Below are 14,729 nucleotides of genomic sequence, written 5' to 3' on the forward strand. Positions count from 1 at the left end.
AGGCGAATGAGAACACACGAACGTCGCATGGAGCAATGACGTGACGCTATGCGCGCCGTTAAGTTATGATTTTATATTAAACTATCCATAGGCAAACGTAAAGTTTAATATGCCCAAGGCCGAAGGTATATGAAATCCACGTGCAGTATATGTTTTATTTGTATATGTATGTGAGCGCTGCTATTGGAAAGTGTTGAGTTGCGGTGGCGAGATGCAGAAGAGTGTTTCCAGGATTGCATTATCCCAGTCCACCGGAGAAACGAACCGAACATTGCATTAACGACACGTAACGTGCTACAGCCTCAGGAACCAACGTCAACACAAACAGCTTTCCCCGGTGAGTATGAAAATCATAAATATAGATGCTTTGATTGATTGATTGAAAACTTTATTAACAGATTGCAGAATAGGTACAATACAGCACAGCTCAACACACAATTGTTAAGGGGATGCAGACCAGAGAGAGACTTTAGTCTTGTTTACATCAGGGTCCCCCATTTTCAATACCAGATTTGTTTACATCAGGGTCCCCCATTTTCAATTTATCAGGACATATTATGACATACATGACATACAGATAGTCAGTACTGCTACATCTGTACATTTATGACATACCAGATTTGCAAATTCAGTACTGTTTGTGATACAAAAGGAGTCAAGAAAAGGGAGTCATTTGACGTAGAAACTGTACATATACACAACTATCATCTCAGTTACAGCAAATTACAACTATCTCAGATCACTTGAGTGTTTATGTTGCTTTAATTTACACATTATAAGTCACATAAAGCTAATTACAATGTCTGTTTCAGAATTATAATACATCTGTGGGCGTACCCTGACCAATACGGGGAGCTAAACAAACACTTCCGGTTCCCAGTATATGGCAGTACAGGAATTGTCCACATAAACAGCGTTAGATTAGACTTTATAAGCTTTCAATGTTGAAAAACTTGGGCACAAACAACATAGATCATGTTTAAAAGTAAGATGTTTAGGTTATATTCACTTGAGTTAATGTGTTTATCTAAAGAACCAATGAAAGATAACTAGCCCTTTCCATTGTAAGACATTTTAAACATGATTCAAAATGTGTGGTTCCACATTCATATGATGCTTGTGTACATATGCGATATGATTGATAAATGATAACACTATCATTACATCCTAGGACGGGATGGATGAGAAATAGCTGATGTTTTGTTAAGCTCACAGACAATCAAGGAGAACCCACTCAGATGGTCTTAGAAAAGAGTGGAAAATTAACATGTGTTTGTATTTACAGATCTGGCTCTGAGGCGAGATGCAAAACAGTGAATGACTACACCCAAATTGTATCACAAAAGACAGAAAATCCAACAATTTGCAAGTCAACCGAGAGACAGTGCAGAGCTGAGAGACAATCGATTGACCAAAGCTAGTTTTAAATAGGATTCTAATCAATTGGATAGAATTGATCTAAAAGCTAAAGAAAGAATAACAACCTTTCTTTAGAGATAATGAATAAATGCAGATAATGTTTAAATGAGGCCAAAATCATGCCTCCTCTTTTTCCACAGTAACAGTGATGAGTGAGATGATGAAATAGAGAAGGACTAGCTAATGTTTGTTGAGCACACAGACAGTCAAAGAGGATTCACCCAGAATAAAAGAAAAGAGTGGGAAATTAACATGCGTTTGTATTTACAGACAACCAAGAGATCTGGCTCTGGGTCAAGATGCAGAATGGGTGTAAACACATTGTATCACAAAAGTTGAAACTCCAGTGATTTGCATCTGAACACAGACAAGACACAAAGTGAGACCAGCTACAATCATTTAAATTGAGACCCCAAAGTAATCTACATTTGAACACTCAAACCAGCTGAGGACGATGTGGAGTGAAAGACAATGCAAATAGCCAGTCTGACCACACCTATAGAGACTCAACTTAGTATCTCCACTTAGTATAGTAGGAAGTATCGCTTTAGATGCAGATTTACACTTGGGAGACAAAGCAATGCAAATGCCTACACTCGTGACCACAGACTTGATGAACTCACCTGGCGGTGGATGGCAACAGAGAACCACTTAATTAACATGAATTAGACACAGGTGATGAATTTGCAGTTATGAAAATCTACCTAACTCCCATACTAACAATAACTAACCAGTCGTTTTCATCATCTCTTTTCAAGAGGCACATGAATTAGAGAAGTGCCCGAGATGAAAGATTAATGATGAAAACAACTTTACTTACAATCTCCTCCTTCTATTCTCTGTTTATAACCAATAACATGCATGACTATTCTTTTAACAACTAATACATTTCCATGACTGCAAAATATCAACCACAAAATTGAAACACAATTATCTAAATGTACAAGGTATACACGTACATTGATCATTTAGCTGACACTGTATGACAGGACATCAAAAAGGGCACAACTCTATCAGCTGAGTAACAATGTTCATCAAAGTGTTGAGTGCCACAGTGTAGGTTAGTTTTATTAGTGTTGAGTGCTACAGTGTAGGTTAGTTTATTAGGACAAATGCATGACAGTAAGGTTAGTTAGGGTTAGATGACAAAACGAATGATTGTTTTTCATGCAAAATTAACTGACTACCTAGATTTTATGTTTTTTCCCCATGCTAAATTATGACGAGCCACACTGAGACGTGAATAACGCCAGAGAAGTCGTGGCGAGGTAAGTATCCTGAGGCACACCCAACGCATCCTGAGGTAAGATCAACTTCAATTTAACACCACAGACTATTTTATCTGATTCAAGACTTTGGCCATTCATTTACTAATTTTATTTAAAGCCTAATGCTGTAAGATCTAGTTAGATACAAGATCTGATAAGATTGTAGTGAATGTGACCTTCTTGACACAAGGAATCACTGCTAATGCAATTGGCTTGCATTTCCTATTTTCAATTAAGTGATTTTATTTACAATAAATTGAATTAACCCTAAATGATTTTCCTCTGTAGCAGAAAGGCGTTGAATCATTTATGTGAGGAGTTTTCTAAGGCAGTTTTTATCATCCTCAGATCACGAATTGGTGAGAGGACAGGACGAGGAACACAACCCAGCGACCTGAGCGACCCACGACAGCATACTACCACCAGGGACGCCGCCAAGGAGCTGCGGACACAACCAGAGGCGACGACAACAACCGTGGGAGAACCATCCAACCCAGCCCACAGACATCCCCAAGAAAGTGGAGCAGGGGACCACGAAGGAGACTGACCAAGGAGACACTGATGAAGAGGAGATCAACCTTTTGACGGCCTCCACCCCGGCACTGCAGACCACGACAGACCAAACCCATCACCTGCAAACGGGAACTGAAGTCCCCGACCATCAAGGTGGATTCCCATGACAAGATTGTCATCCGTGTGAGAGAGAGCGTCCTACTGACTAGCCACTACACCGGCGGGCCCTCGCCCTCCATCAAGTGGTACCGCAATGACGAGGAGAAGACAGCGAAACCAGCACAACACATTCAAAAACGCCCTGACCACCATGTCTCTGGGCCTGATGGGAGCCAAGCGTGAGCACAGTGGCGGATGTGTGGTGGTGATGGAGAGCAGCGCAGGCTCCAGGAAAAGAAGTCTACAAAACCACTATAGTTGACTGCTACAGGTGACCCTTGACAGGGAATGAACGGCGACCAGTGAATATTCCCGACTGCATCGTCAAGAAGAGACACATCAGAGACCTGTGGACCAAGAGACTTCTGAACGCCACATTGTCCACATTATTATGTATTTATTTAAATTTTACTGTGTTACTGTATTACATCACATTTGAATTACTTAGGTTACAAAATTGTATTGTCAGACAAGAAAGAATCAGTTGTTTTATTCTCTCATAGAAGAGGACATGTAACGTTGTTTTGCACCTGTATGGTGAACCATTGATAGTATATGCACTAGAATTACATACAGAAGCGATGCATAAGACGTTTTATCTCCTCATTTATAGAGAAGAAATGGAGAAAATTGCCTGATTCTAAGTAAAGACCAACAAAGCTGAGGCAATCACAGATGAAAGTGACACTCAAACTCAGATTAAATACAACTGGATCCTAAGTAATTTCATCAAGAATCATCATAAAATGTGCAAATATATATATATATATATTTGTGAACAGTTTCCCATAATCAATCATGTTAGTTTTATTAACCACCAGGTTAACGGTTGTTAAAATGTTTTTGTACACATTAGCCTTATGTGTAAATCCTATTCCTAATAATTATGCACACAATTTTGTTTTTTTCCCCGTCAGTCACGACATGAACGACTGAAGGTATGCCAAGATATTTGCACAGCGATAGCTTCTAATGATTATGTTAATTGTTGTTTGATATCAGAGATGAGGACCAATCATTGATATAGGTATTTTGAGCGATTAATAAAAGAAAAGGGTGATATCTATTCCCACATCTCTGATATCAAAATAACACAGACCGCAGCCCAGTCGATCATGTCATGAATCATGTATGTAAATAATTCTATTTTAAACTGTTATGCCAGTTTAACCATCACATTGGCCAAAATTTTCATTATTTTAATTATTTTCTATTTTTTTCATTATGTGATAACCGATGGATTACATCGGTCCCCACTTTTACCTGTTCCAAACAATCCTGGTATATTATACATTAATCTCACCCACATTATAAGAAAGAAAAGTGAGTATTGTGGTATAATATGTCCTCATGTAAATATGTTCCCCTTACCTGTGCCCCCCCCCCTCTCTGTGGAATCACCCCCCTCCCCTGTGTCCCCAAACCTGTACCCCCTCCCCCCCATCTGACCTATCAAATGGGACCACACCCCCTCCTGTTAACTATATAGATCTCCTCTTGAGATCTATCCAGGCTTCTTACCTGGGGGATTTCAGCTGATCACCTGGGGGGAAACCCTCAGCCATTCTCTCTATGTATTCTATCTGTTTGGTTAATAAACCTTTGTTATTATCCAAGCCTCGGTTGACTGAGCACATTCTTCATCAGGATATCCACAAATATCCCACAGCAGCGAGGGCTCTCATTGGTGAAGTGTAACGTGTGGGAGGGCACGCTATCTCCACCAAGTCCTGCCCCGCTTAGCAAGCGCCGAGACCTGACCTGTAGGCGTCGCTGTCCACAAAGCCAGATTCCCACCCGCCAGCTTCCCCACCCCCTAATACTGCCGAATTGTATTAGTGTGAACGGCCAGCCAAGCTGGTGACAACGCAGGGAGTTGGATTCGAACACGCGAATCCAGTGTCTCCAGCGTTGGTGACGAACGCAATCTCCGCTACGTCACCTGACCGCTCTTGCATTAAACTTTTGAAGGTATTATTTTGACATGACAAGGAAATTAATACCTCACCCCACATCCTTCTTTCAGATGAGTTTCTATTCCTTACTGTAATCAGTGATCATGACACAAGTCCAGTGCAGTAACTTCAAATACAATGTTGTTTTCCCTCCAGCTTTCATAACTTAACCTAGCCATTTTGAAAATGAAATTTAATACCTGAATATATTGGAATGATGATGATCCAAATAAAATGGCTAGGTGAAGTTATGAAAGCTGGAGGGAAAACAACATTGCATTTGAAGTTACTGCACTTTGCCTGTACATTACCTGTATAATTATTTAAGGAAATCGTGCAGCAGAGTGCAGTATCTGCTTTTTTGGGGTTAATTAAAATAACTACGTCATATTTTTGTATGCCTAAAGATTACTTCATTAATACATGTTAAATCTGGGTACTATCATCTATCTACCTATAACACATTTTGGATGGCAAGTCAAAAAACTTTAAAGCCATTTTTCTCAGTTTCACTGTTTGGAAGTTACTGCGGTCTGCCTTGACAGGGCAGTATAGTTAGTGTACTGTATAGTGTTCTTAGTACAGAGTACTGTAGTGTTCTAGTTATCATTCTGCAAACATAGCCTGCTCTAAATGACGGATGGTGCCTCTGACATTCTGACTAACTCTTTCAATGAAAACACCATCTTGTTCCATGATACATCATGGAGCAAATACATGCAGCTGCATTTCCATATCGCTGCTGTCGGGACAAAACCTCAACTCCATTTTTTTAATTTTTTTTTTATTATATAAATCAACTCCGTAGATCATCCTCCATATGTGTGTGTGGGTTTTACAAAGTTTAAACAATGGGAAAGCATTAAACCGATCATCTGTCTAAACCTCCTAACTCTATTCACCCTCAAATCTGTGTTAGTTTTTTTCATCTGCTGAAAAGTTGGGTTTTTGGAGTTATGAGGTTTTGTCCCGACAGCAGCGATATGTAGGTATGTGCACTATTAACAGTATTGCCAGCTGTATAGCATGTAATGTGGATTGGTATTTTGGTTCCACATTGGCAGGACCCAATATACAGCACAACGTTTGTGAATTTTACATGTGCCAAGCGGATTGACAATTTTCAGATAATCTATACATTTTATTCTGTACTGTACATAGATACACTGTGTTATCCCAACGGTCACAATAGTTGCCGTCAACATGTTTGCTCATTCTATGACCACACTATACAAATTTGAGTAATTCAGCCAGGATGTAAACGGCTCTGGTCATGTGCACTGCACATATTGAGACCCTTTATTATTTCAATATTTGCTGGAAATACATTGATACATCATTCAGTAACATTTTCAGAGCCTTATAACAAACATTATTACACTATTGTGACCAGAGGGATTAAATGTGTAATATACATTACATTGTATGTACATGTTATAACATGCATGTATTTATTTTCTATATATATTTTCTATATATATATATTTTCAATTTTAACATTGCCATAATGTTGGAGAGGGCAACACAATGTTTTTGTAAGATAAATAGATGTATACTCTTTGAATAGAAATAAATATAAAGAGTTTGAAGTTGTAACACAATGTTTTTGTAAGATAAATAGTTTCGATGAAGAACAAAACCTCCTAAATGCATACAAAAAAAGGGGAAAACTTCATATCTGCACTTTGCAAGGCACTAATACCTGGTCGGTATTGTTAACATATATAGTCCAAAAACAGTGTACGGTGTTTACAGTGTTATTGTACATGGCTAACATACAGATTATATATGTATACTCTTTTATACTCTTTGAATAGAAAAAAATAAAAGAGTTGTTTGAAGTTGATATAATGTGCTTGTGTAGTTATTTTTCTGTTAACTTTTTCACATGGATTTTAAAACTGAACCTTAAGTTATAGTAACTGCAAATATTTGAGTTGATTAACTTAGAAATTTGAGTTGATTAACTTAACGACATTGAGGCCATCCATGGCCTCAATGTCGTTGAGTTCTGTTAACTTAATCACATGGATTTAAGGTTGAACCTTAAGTCACAGTAACTGAACATATTTGAGTTGCCTCCACTTGAGAACCTTAAGTCACAGTAACTGAACATATTTGAACTGCCTTAACTGAGAACTGTAAGTCACAGTAACTGAACATATTTGAGTTGACACCACTTGAGAACCTTAAGTCACAGTAACTGAATATATTTGCATTGCCTTAACTGAGAACTGTAAGTCACAGTAACTGAACATATTTGAGTTGACACCACTTTAGAACCTTAAGTCACAGTAACTGAACATATTTGAACTGCCTTAACTGAGAACTGTAAGTCACAGTAACTGAACATATTTGAGTTGACACCACTTGAGAACCTTAAGTCACAGTAACTGAACATATTTGAACTGCCTTAACTGAGAACTGTAAGTCACAGTAACTGAACATATTTGAGTTGACACCACTTGAGAACCTTAAGTCACAGTAACTGAACATATTTGAACTGCCTTAACTGAGAACTGTAAGTCACAGTAACTGAACATATTTGAGTTGACACCACTTGAGAACCTTAAGTCACAGTAACTGAATATATTTGCATTGCCTTAACTGAGAACTGTAAGTCACAGTAACTGAACATATTTGAGTTGACACCACTTTAGAACCTTAAGTCACAGTAACTGAACATATTTGAACTGCCTTAACTGAGAACTGTAAGTCACAGTAACTGAACATATTTGAGTTGACACCACTTGAGAACCTTAAGTCACAGTAACTGAACATATTTGAACTGCCTTAACTGAGAACTGTAAGTCACAGTAACTGAACATATTTGAGTTGACACCACTTGAGAACCTTAAGTCACAGTAACTGAACATATTTGAACTGCCTTAACTGAGAACTGTAAGTCACAGTAACTGAACATATTTGAGTTGACACCACTTGAGAACCTTAAGTCACAGTAACTGAATATATTTGCATTGCCTTAACTGAGAACTGTAAGTCACAGTAACTGAACATATTTGAGTTGACACCACTTGAGAACCTTAAGTCACAGTAACTGAACATATTTGAACTGCCTTAACTGAGAACTGTAAGTCACAGTAACTGAACATATTTGAGTTGACACCACTTGAGAACCTTAAGTCACAGTAACTGAATATATTTGAATTGCCTTAACTGAGAACTGTAAGTCACAGTAACTGAACATATTTGAGTTGACACCACTTGAGAACCTTAAGTCACAGTAACTGAATATATTTGAATTGCCTTAACTGAGAACTGTAAGTCACAGTAACTGAACATATTTGAGTTGACTCCACTTGAGAACTGTAAGTCAGAGTAACTGACCATATTTGATTTGACTTAACTGAGAACCTTAAGTCACAGTAACAGACCATATTTGAGTTGCCTTAACTGAGAATTGTAAGTCTTAGCCAACTGAAAACATTTGAGTTTATCAACTTAAAAAAATTGAGGCCATGTATGGCCTCAATTTTTTTAAGTTCTGGAAACTTATTCGGGTTTACAGTGCAGAGAAATATGATTCCACCTCAGACTCCCGAAAAATGGGAACTAAAGAAATATGCTGACCAATAAGAAAAGGGGCCTGGGAGACTTCAGTTGAGGAGGGGGAAGAGCCACCACTCTCCAACTCCATCCTTCTTATAGTCACCTGGAGCGCCCTGTCCTTCTCCTCCTTTTTCTCTCTTTCCTCCCTCAGCATGTCTCTTTCCTCCCTTCTCTCTCTTTCCAGACTGTTTCTCTCCTCCTTCCTCTCCTCCCTGTCTCTCTCTTCCTTCCTCTCCTCCCTGTCTCGCATAGCCGCTCTCTCCTCCATCTGGAGACGGGCCAAACGTGCACGCGATTTAAGAGCGGGAGAAGAAACAGAGGCACGTCCTGAGTGTACAGAGTTATCACTCATTCTCCTCCCCCTTGGTAATGCCACCTCTCCGTTTTTGTACCGCACCAGCGTTTCGATCTAAACCACCAGTGTCCTCACTAGACTTGCCAGCCGCCTCGCCGTGCGCGACGTTCTCAGAGACATTTCCCTGGGCTATGGGCAAACAAAATATATTTTTATCCAACAACCCAGCCAGCACGATTGCTTTCAACTCCTCCTTACTTTTCGAACTTTGGACAGTAATGCCATAATGTTTGGCGACACTACACAAGTCTATTTTTGTGCAGATATCAATTTGATCCCTCGTAGGGTCCGCCAAAAAAACGTCCAAAGTAAAAGCTGCCCCAGCCATACCTCTTGCAGAATATGACTATGCCACAAATAACATATGTATAAATACCCTGTGCTCCCGTAGCAACCCGCGTTACCACCAAACAAATAACAGGCACCAGGACATATCCACTCACCTACTCCACAATATCCATGCGTAACACATTTAATCGCCACATTCCGCAGTATACATTTTAACCAATCTGATTTAATGCCCACATCTACCATTCATGAAAACAATAAACGTTGGTCCTAACCACCTAACTAGGATCACCTGTGTCACTCTAGCATATCCCCAGCTAAACTACTCCCCTAGCGGGACGAGGCTACACATATCTTCAGTCGCTTACCGATTTCATTGCGCGCTCCACCGGAATCACGACTCGTGCCCCTCTCCCCCTAACCAGGCAGGTGATCGCCCTGTTACCTATGTGGCAGAAAAAAGATCAGTCAAGAGTATCACATACAAGAACGGTTTACACCAATCAAACTGTGTAGCACGGACAATGGAAACACAATAATATAACTTACCAAGGGGAAAAAAACGCTATCTTACCTGACATGCTCCAATTGACAAGTTACACTGTTACATAACAAACAAGGAACCATACAATTGTGCAAACTAACAAGCCCCCATGTCATGTACAAAGGTCTAAGGACCACACAGAATAATAACTGGAGCCGGCTGCACATGAACAAAAAACAGCCTCTCTCAGTAAATGCATTTAAAGCAATGTCCCAGGTAGGTAAGAAAGCCACAACACAAGATGTTTTCCAAATAGTAAATTATATGTTTAATGGAGGTAGGGCTTTAAACCTCCTCCATGGTGATCAGGGAAAAAGGTAGGGGAGGACAAACAAGATATACATATATACAAACAAACACTTAGTAAATAATATAAATATAATTGTGCCCGTCCTGGGACACAAAGAGAAACCACAAGATATAACTTCCAGACAGCTAGACGAGAGGGCAACCTCCTCACTCCATTCTGGAACATGGCAGTGATTCAAATGAGGCGCCAGGACGTGTGTCATCTCCCACTCTGTTATCCACTCATCTCCACTGCCTGTTTGAAGATGCACCAATCAGGTGCAACCAATCCAATCAGGGAGATGAGTGGCATCTGTGGAACAGAAACAGAAGATTAGGAGATGACACAACATCACACATACAAAACAGCACATTTACATATACTAACCTGATGTTCAGATGGTGTCATAAATACAGTAATAATGGTAATGACCAACCCACGTACCCATGTACGTCACATGGGTTATTCAACATTATTATAGCATTATTCAGAATGGCTAAGCTGAAAACAGACAACAGTTGGCTTGACTTCTGTAACTGAAATGATCACACACCCACTCTATCTCACATAACCCCCCTCCCCCCTAGGAACCAGTTTTGGCTGATTAACAAGAGACACACACACTAATGCATGTGACAGAGATTAAGACTCACACACCCGGGATGATGCCGTTAACATTGAGTGACAGAAACCCCCATCCCAGAGACACACACACACACACACACACACACACACACACACTCTGTTCCATGCATCCTCCCAAGAGACACAGGACAAGCAGGTTTTTAGAGCAATCTGATCAAACACACCCCATGACCAATTGATTGACGACCCACACACTTTCAGCCATCGGAAACCCACCCATCCAGTTGGCCAGTAGTGATAAGCAAATCACATCACAGCATTTAGATTCGGTTGAAACACATATAAACCACACATCTTGACATTAGAGGACACACACGACAGGACAAGCTGTGTGTCAGAGAGATTCGTTGTATCCTGTGATATTGCTGTATTCCTACCGCTGGTGCCCTGCTGAATAAATCGACTGAGAACCTGAAGCCATTGACTTTCAACTTGTATCCAGCGTCTACTTTCTTGCTCTGAAATTGGTCATTCCATAATTGTTGTTTACAAAGTCACAGCTGATTTGTAACCTCAGCATAAAAGGGCTAACTAGCTAGTGACCATGCCAACGGGCGTTTGGAATATTAGCTATTAATCCTGCCATCGGGCGTTTGGAATACAGGAACCAGGTCCGTAAGAGACCCCCTATCCAGCGACGACAGGATTATCCCACGTTGGTCTGCAGCTCTCTGGAGTAGGAACTCCAGAGAATATCGTCTCCATCCATCTCTTGCTTCCCCTGTGCTGTTCACTCCGCCTCCCTCCATTCAGAGCTCCAACGGTCTGGTACCAGTAGTTTAGGACTATACTTACCTCGGACATTGTTGCATTGACATTATATTAGTAACAGAAGATCTGTGATATATAATATGTATGTTTGGCTTTAACATTATAGTGATTATTCAACTTTGTATCACTGTCCCCTCGCAGTTAATAGAGTGTCCGCCATTTTGTGTACATTTAATGTCTGGCTAATTAATATTTAGTAGTGGTCTAACCTATCCTTTAAATACAGTCAGGGTCGTGTAGCCCCTTAGCTACAGTACCACTTGTGCTAGTTAACACAGATCTTGCCGTTCCAGTAAGAAACTAGTCCATAGGAGGCTTTAGATATGTACAGTCTTTTACAGATGTGTGCACAGGGGCAGTGTTTGTTTACTTTCTCAAAGCAAAGAGTGACACACTCCAGGCCACGGAAAAATTCCTGGCAGACATAGCCCCTTATGGTAACGTAAGATGCTTGAGGTCCGACAACGGAACCGAGTTCACAAACAGAGTTCCAATCACTGTTGAGGAGGAACAAGATAAGACACGAGACGTCATGTCCATATTCCCCACACCAGAACGGAGTGGCAGAGAGGGAATGGCGCACTCTTTTCGAAATGTCTAGGTGTAAGCTAGTAGACAGTAACTTACCTAAGAGTCTATGGCACTATGTGGTGCAAGAAGCCGTTTACACCAGAAACAGGTGCTTTAATAAGCACACTGGCACCACCCCGTATACAGCACTGACAGGAAAGAAGTGTAATCTAGCTAGAATGCACACATTTGGATCAGTGTGTTATGCTTACCTGCAGGACAGAGGAAAGCTTGAGTCCAGATGTGAAAAAGGACTCTTTGTAGGGCACGACAAAGGAAGCCCCGCTTTCCTAGTTTATTATCCCGGTAAAGGGGGAGTGCAGAAACACAGGCTAGTCAAGTTTGTCACAAAGACAACATGTGAGAGCGAGACACAGACAGAGGAGCCAGAGCTGGACTCCAGAGTAAGGTGTGAAGAAACAGACACCTCAGCCCAGTGTACTTAGCACGGTCGTGCAGACAGACAGTCAGCCACCCCCAGAGGGCGATGACGAGGAGCACCGGAGGGTGACGTCACGTGCCCCAAGCAGTGGGAGGTATCCCTCAAGGGAACACAAACCCCCAAAGTATCTGACAGACTATGCCCGGAGAGGGAGTGACGAGGCTGACAGTACACTTACCACCATTGATTACTGCTACAGGGTAGTCAGTGGGGTACCTCAGACCTTTAAAGAGGCCATAGTGTCCCCTGAATCAAGTAAATGGGAGAGAGCAATGGATGAGGAGATGAGGTCCCTAGAGGACAACCACACCTTTACTCTAACCAAGTTACCAGAGGGCAGACAGACAGTGGGAGGGAAATGGGTGTACTCAATCAAGGAGGGTATTGAAGGCCACGACAAGTACAAAGCGAGATTTCAAATAAAATCAAATCAAATTTATTTATAAGGCCCGACAACACACGTTAATGTCCCCATGGGCCGTACAGGTCTTCTTTAAACAAGTCAAGAAGAAAACATAACAATAAGTCAAGAACAGAACAAGAACACCATAAGGTCCAAACATTTTTAGATGAATGCAAAAAAATTAAATTAAAAATTAAAAATTAAAGAATGCAAGCACTCCCAGACATACCCCACGCAAAGGTAAGGAAAAACTCACTAAAACCTAACAATAGGGAAAAAAGCTCCACAGGCAGTGTGGAGGAGAGAAACCTTAGAAGGGCCATTCAAGGGGGGATCTTCCTTCTTAGATGTTGGTGATAGTAGTGTTGCAGACGGACAGTTGGTAAGCATGCACTCATGTGTGTAGTGAAACACAGATGAGTGCATGCAATAGCAACTGAAGATTTTGAAAGATTAAAGATAAAGCTAATAGCAATAGCAACTGAACATTTTGAAAGATTAAAGATAGAGCTGATAGCGGATCTATTTGAGGCACAGGGGCGCAAAGAGGGTCACGTCCTCCCTGTCTTAGTCACGGGACATTCAACACTCCGGTCATTGCTCAGGGACAGCCGGAGACAGGGAGATAGGGGGCGGCGCAGAGAGGGTCGCAAACTCCCCGACATCATCGCGGGATTTGTAGCGAAAGGTTACAGTCAGAGGGAGGGGATAGACTAGGGTGAAACATTCTCCCCCACAGCCAATCTGACCAGTGTAAGGGTAGTGATGCAGAAATCAGCTGAGGACAATTTGATTTTACATCAGATGGATGTGAAGACAGCCTATCTGCATGCACCCATAGATAGGGAGATATATATGGAACAACCTGAAGGTTACGAAAATAAAGGAGAGAAGCTAGTGTGTAAGCTAGAAAATCCATTTACGGCCTGAAACAGTCTGGGCGAAATTGGAACGAGATGCTTCATACATGTCTCATTGAAGATCACTTCCTACAGAACCCAGTAGACCCCTGTGTTTACTCAAGGGAGTCAAAAGAGTCAGGAAAAGTGATCATCGTCATTTGGGTGGATGATTTGATCATCGCAGCAGACAACACTAGAAACCTAGAACAGGTGAAAGGTATGCTCTCCACCAGATTCAAAATGAAAGACCTTGGAAGGTTAAAGCATTTTCTAGGCATGGACTTTGAACAGTCTGCCAATTGTGTAAAAATATCCCAGAAGAGATATGTAGAAAAGATCCTGAATTGTTTTGTCATGCAAGAATGTAGATCAAGGGAAACACCATGTGATAAAAAATTAGACTACCAGGAGGATGCTCAGAAACTGACGGATGTAAAAATGTACAGAGAAGCTGTGGGTAGCCTCATTTATTTGACAACATGTACCCGCCCTGACCTATGTTTTGTAGTGAGTAAATTGTCACAACATTTTGCTGACCCCACAGAGGAGCATTGGATTACAGCAAAACATGTTTTTCGTTATCTCAAAGGTACAGCAGATAAACAGCTGTGTTTCAGAAAGAGCAGCGAGGGCTTA

The sequence above is a fragment of the Notolepis coatsorum genome, assembly GCF_963971535.1.
Source record: "Notolepis coatsorum genome assembly, chromosome: 16".
In the NCBI taxonomy this organism is placed as follows: Eukaryota; Metazoa; Chordata; class Actinopteri; order Aulopiformes; family Paralepididae; genus Notolepis; species Notolepis coatsorum.